The sequence below is a fragment of the Ambystoma mexicanum genome, chromosome 14 (genome assembly GCF_040938575.1).
Source record: "Ambystoma mexicanum isolate Mex_15411 chromosome 14, UKY_AmexF1_1, whole genome shotgun sequence".
Lineage (NCBI taxonomy): Eukaryota > Metazoa > Chordata > Amphibia > Caudata > Ambystomatidae > Ambystoma > Ambystoma mexicanum.
In genome coordinates, this window is record NC_090940.1 from 606,464,612 (window position 1) to 606,471,169 (window position 6,558).

The window sequence follows — 6,558 nt, forward strand, 5'->3', positions numbered from 1 at the left end:
GTTGTTAGCACCCTCAGTGTGTCCCCCTTGTTGCCAGGCAGCATTCTTACAACACGGCCGTATATTCCCTTCTAGATTTCATTCCTTCTGGGGCTTTGCAGTGCTCGTTAGCACTTCTGGCCCCAGGGAGTATACAGAAGTGTTATCAGCCGCTTGCTGACACTGATTTATAGCCTTTCAGTGGTTTTTGTGGCCCAGAAGAGTTAGAGCGCAAGCCTGCCCTTTGGGGTGCATTCAACAAAAAATCTCAGCCATCGTATGTCCCTAGAGCAAAACTGCCCATTTCCAAGCAAGGAAATAAAGAGGGAACGTTTGTCCAATCTATTGCGGGGCCGTTTAGCAGCGTTTACGCCGAGTGTGGGTTGGTAACGTGTCTGGCCCCGCATTACGAGTAGGGCCGCGACATGCCGTGCACCATGCACACTCAAGAAGGTGGGCCGAGACATGCCGTGCACCATGCACACTCGAGAAAGTGGGCCGAGACATGCCGTGCACCATGCACACTCGAGAAAGTGGGCCCCGACATGCCGTGCACCATGCACACTCGAGAAAGTGGGCCGAGACATGCCGTGCACCAAGCACACTCGAGAAGGTGGGCCGCGACATGCCGTGCACCATGCACACCCGAGAAGGTGGGCCACGACATGCCGTGCACCATGCACACTCGAGAAAGTGGGCCGCGGCATGCCGTGCACCATACAAACTCGAGAAGGTGGGCCCCGGCATGCCGTGCACCAAGCACACTCGAGAAGGTGGGCCCCGACATGCCGTGCACCATGCACACTCGAGAAAGTGGGCCGAGACATGCCGTGCACCATGCACACTCGAGAAGGTGTGTCGCGACATGCCGTGCACCATGCACACTCAAGAAGGTGGGCCGCGGCATGCCGTGCACCATGCACACTCGAGAAAGTGGGCCGAGACATGCCGTGGCCCATGCACACTCGAGAAGGTGTGTCGCGACATGCCGTGCACCATGCACACTCGAGAAGGTGGTCCGCGATATGCCGTGCACCATGCACACTCGAGAAGATGGGCTGCGACATGCCGTGCACCATGCACACTCGAGAAGGTGGGCCGCGACATGCCGTGCACCATGCACACTCGAGAAGGTGGGCCCCGACATGCTCTGCACAAAAAACAAAAAAAAAAGATATGGCTGTGCAGAGGTGGGTGTGACTTTGAAGGTCCCTTTCCAATGTCAGCATAGCACACAAGGTGATCAGCTGACCTAACCCTCCCCCCCAGTCCCCCAGTCCCCATGTGCATGGTCGGATGCTGAGGCTGGATCCCCATCGCATCCTGCAGCTCGCGCCCCTTTCTTTCAAAGAGGACCACCAGCTGGCTGCGTGCGGATCTTTGTTGCGTTAGAAGGCTGGGGGGTCGTTTGGCTGTAGCTATGGCTCCTTTCACCTCACCTGGGAGTCATTACTGCCACCTTTCTCGAGGTGCCAAAGGTTGGGAGCATGTCGGGTGATGTTTTGGCAATTGTGGGTTTAATAATTACAGCATGCAATATTTGTTATATCACACTAAGTATATATCGGTGCATTGTGGGATGCCATGTTGGACAGGCAGGGTAGCTAGCGCCTCACAGCGGTTCCACGCATGACTACGTTGGTGCCAGACTGCTTATTGATTCACTCAACCGTGCACATGGTTCCAGGGATGACCGCAGACCTCGCCTCTAGGAAGTCAAGCTGAAATTCTCATGGGTGGCTGTTAGGCGCTATCAACACAGACCAGGTGTCCAGCAGTGGAGCAGCAACTGAGTAACATTGTTACATAATAGGCCTTCAGCAAGGCCTACACAGAAGCGGCTCCATTTACTCACTTAAACAGGCAAACGCTCCAGACAATATAAAGTAGGGTTTAATAATACTGCCAACAAAAAATACACAGACATACAGTGCCAGCCACCTACTGCCACCCGCACGCATACACGGTTATGTTGGTAGGGTGGTGCCAGTAGGGCAGTGCTACAGGAAATGCATCGAGGTAGGCTAGGAATTGCACACATATATATATATATATATATATATATATATATATATATATATATATATATATATATATATATATATATATATATTGGGATTTCTTTTCACTCCCTATCAATTTCCTCCGAACTTCACAGAATATGCAGTAGAAAAGTCTCAGTTTCAAATCTTGCAGAGTCACTGAGCACAGGTCGAGTTATTGCTTTGTATATCTTGTTGCAAGTAGCTCAACAGTTCTGCACAGTGAGAAGCAAGACGAACTGTAGAAAGTCCCAAGTTCTTAAGGGGGAGGGTTTACAAGCACGTAACCATTAATCCCAAGGTCACCTGTGGGTCACCGTTGGTTTAGGTTCGAATTGGCCTGATAAAGTCCGAGTTCTCAATGGGCGTCCCATGAAGACTGGAGTCAGGACTGCCTGCTGGAGTGCAGTGCAGGTCCCCTTTAGAATACAATATGATATGATGTGGCATTTATAACGCACCTGTGCACAAGTGTTTCTAGGCGCCACAAGACAAGGAGGTGGAAACAAAGGAGGACGAAATAGCGATCTTACTAGGCCTTGTGCCATTCAGATCGCGCATTTGCAGGTAACTGGGAAGGGGAGAAGTGCCAGGGGGGAGGGGAAGGGGTTAGTGCAGTTAACACACAAGTGCAGCCTGCGGGTGGCTCATAGCTGCAGAGAGAAGGGACTGTAGGGTTGCAGATACAGACCCGTAAGTGCTGGGGAGCCCTGAGGCAGTGTGAAGGGCAACTGGACATGCAGGAGCCTGGGCCCGAGTTCAGAGGGTGACCAGGTCACCAGTGCGTGGAGCAGTCAGCTGCATCAGCAGGCGAGAGGAAGAGAGAAAGCGGAAGCAAAAAGGAAGGTCTTGAGTTGCTTCCAGAACCAGAGGTGGTTCTGCTCAAGTTTGAGAGAGGCAGGGAGGCTGTTCCAGAGGAGGCTCCAGCCGAGGAGATAGATCTGTCCCCAACTCTCTGCTTGGAGAAACGGCTGGCCCTGAGAGGGTTAGAGATAGATGAGCAGACAGCTTGAGAAGGAAGATGTTTTGGAAGAGAAAGTTGGAGGTAGAGCGGTCCCAGGCCCCGGAAAGCCTTGTGGACGATGCAAAGGGTCTTGAACTTGATCCTTGCAGCCACAGGGAGCCAGTGGAGAGATTTCAGAGCTGGAGAGATACTATCCCTGGGCTTGAGGCCGAGGACAAGTCTTGCAGTCCTGTTCTGGATAAGTTATAAAGTTCGAAGAGTAGAGGCAGGAAGATTTAGAAAGAGGCTGTTGCAATAGTCCAGCCTAGAAATGACCAGAGCTCTGGAGACAGGGAGCTTATAGGGGAAAGTGAGAAAAGGAAGAAAACCTCTCAGGAGATGCAGCTGATATTTGACGTCTTGATGTGAGGAGAGGAGGAGAGGGTGGAGTCGAAGATGTCACCAAGGTTCTTAGCCTCACAGGAAGGAGCAGGAAGAGGGCTCAGAGTGGGCGGCCAGAGAGTAAGAGGAAAGGAGGGAGCAAGTGTCCCAATGAGGAGGATCTCGGTCTTACTGGCATTAAGGCAGAGATCATTGGTGGCACACCACTCCTGAATTGTGGCCAGACAGTCTGGGATGAGAGAGGAAGCAGAGGCGGCTCAGGGGAGCATAACATTGAAAATTGGAGCAGAAAGTAGCGATGCAGTGGGAAAGAGGTGCAAGGGAGGCCTGATCATTAATACCAATGTTATCGCAGAGGCGATTGAGCAGTATGCCATGGTTGACCACATCAAAATCAGAGTATAGATCGAGGAGAATGAGGACAGAAGGGAGATTAGAGTCAAGATTGGAGAGCAGGTCTTCACGGGTGTTCAGGAGAGCAGTTTCTGTGCTTCTGGCAGCTCTGAAGCCAGACTGGTGGTCATGGAGGCAACCAACAAATTAAGTATGTAGATTAAGCTGGGAGATGGTCAGCTGTTCCAAGAGTTTCATATACAATAAACATTAGCGAATGACTGAGTTCTGATTGGTGGAGGGGGGTATAATAGACAATGTACAGTTAAACATGCAGGGAGTAAGAGGACTTGCATTTAAAAGTAAAGGGGCCCTTCTTAAAGAACTATCGGGAACAGAAAAAGAAGTCACAACAGAACTGCTTCCCCTAAAATGAGTAAAGTGCATCCACAAACAAGTAGAGGCCACACTGTCAGCAATCCCAGGGCAATCGCCTAAGAAACAGGGGAAGAATTGGGCCGCTGGCAAAAACTGTCTTGCTGGTGTGCCGTTCTGTGTAGACACCCCACTCCTCCCCAAGTTGAGGAAATTCACTGACCTCTGAAAGTTGTCCTTGGCTCAACAGCACAAACTTAAAAAATGAAGCTGCGCAAAGCTGTATATATGCCTCATGCTTTGCACACACTTTACTGTCATGGTTACTATTCTGACAGTGGAAATGAGCACCATACCCAGAGTGCATTGCATGCCCAGAAGCAATGCACAGCTGAATTACTAGCACAGACATGTTTGGTAAATTGGTGGTCGTTCTTATGTATCCAAAATGAACTTTGTTTTTTTGCAAAGTGTAAAGGTTTTAGGACACGGCACACTCCCGCCAGGGACTCTTTCCACTGACAATGAATGTGGCGCACAATAAAAATGCTTTTTATCTTTATTGATTCTCGGATTCTACTTTGAGAAGGCACCCAAACCGTCTCGCACCCACCTTAACAAATACTCTGTGTCGCAATGGACTATGAACCAGGCTGGTGTTTAGCAATGACATATTTATTACTTCTTAGATTTCAAAGAAAATCAAGCAAATCAAAATTAGGGAAGCAGCCACCACGGTGTGCAGTACAACTGCAAAAATCCCACAATACAGTTACTTCACACTCCTAAGATCAGATACATAAACCTTTAATAGAAAACAGGAGCAACATCGTTTTTCTTAAAATGACAGATAGCACACAAGTAATGCACTCCCCCTGCAACACTTTCCGAAACACCGGCTGACTAAATTCTTTGTGGATGGAAATCAGTGGCAAGGAGTCAGAAAGAGGGAAAAATCAGATCTAAAATTCAGCCCACCACCCCAAGATGGGAGGCCAGAAACGGAAATGAAAACCTACAAAAGGAGCAAAATGGCATACTCAGATTTTACTTGTTACTTGTATATCAGTGATAGTTGCGTAGGATAGCTAGGACAGAACTTCGTGTGGCTGCACTTCAGAGACAAGGAAGCAACGTGAACACAGGTAAGAAAATCGATTTTGGGAGGAAAACAATGCGGAAGAAAACACACAGCAGAATTGCAACTCTTATTTTATACAGACTTTAAAATGCTAAGCAGCTAAGGGAAGGGGCTTAGCTGTCAAAAATCAGAAATCATTTTTTGGGATGAGAAACAAAGGCGCATAACAGACAGGATTCTGAGGGAAAGGGAATATTCTTAATGGGATTATGTTAGGGTTATTCTATGGGAAATGCAAATCGAAATTTATAGGAAAACTGAATACACGGGCAAATTCAGTGTTTGTTTCACAACGACTGGTTCTACTGCGGCTATATTTTAATGACTATATTATTAAAGAAAGACACTGCACGCAAGAGGGTTAATTTTGAATTTTAACCAGCTCGCACCGTGTACCTCCTTATACGGGAATTACTTAATTTATTTCAAAATGGTTCTAAGGACTTGCACAGATAACTGAAATAATTATAAAAGGAACATGCTAACAGATATGGACTAACAGATTCTTCTAAGGAAAGGTGAACAGATGATACTGGCAATTTGGAATTTTGGATGGGATTTTAATAGGATTTTAATAGGATGCAAGGGTAAAAGAGCGGGATATGCAGTTTTTGGGTACTGTGTGATATGATACTTACAAGGGAAGCTTGAGTTTGGGAATTAGGACAGCCAGCGAGGTCTCTGGACAGCGGGGCCAAGGATCTGGTCATTGGGACAGCGGGGCCAAGAGATCTGGTCACTGGGACAGCTGGGCTCTCCTGGATGGGATGCGGGACAGCTAGGCAAGGTCTGGTCACTGTGGACAGCTGAGCTCTCCTGGATGGGATCAGCTGCCTTTCCTCCCTTCTCCCTGGATTATTCGGTATGCATGGATCTGGATGGGTCGTTCTGCCTGGATGGATCAGCTGCCTCTAGATCTGGTTCTTGAGTTTTTTTAATATCCTTTGTTTTTCTCTGTCTCCCTTTTATATACCCAGAGGGACATCATATAATGTTGCAATCTGGGGGGAAGTACTCTGGAGTTACCCCTATCCCAGGATAGGCCAGCTACTGGTGTTCCCTCCTCCCCCCCCCGGGCTGATAGGTTCAGGGGAACTGACATCATTTATGTATGTGCTTTTATTACCTTTCTTTGTCCCACAAAGCCATTTTTTGCCCGAAAATGAGTTATGGAGCGCAACTTAAAATGTCTACTAGTCGCCATCATAAAAAACAGATATGCAGATTCCGTATCTCACAGGGAATTGAACAGTCCGATCGGCATCTTTGTGTGAGGTAGCATCACTTTTTGGCACAATTTCACAATTTTTAGGATAAGCATTATATTTAAAATTCTGCAAATG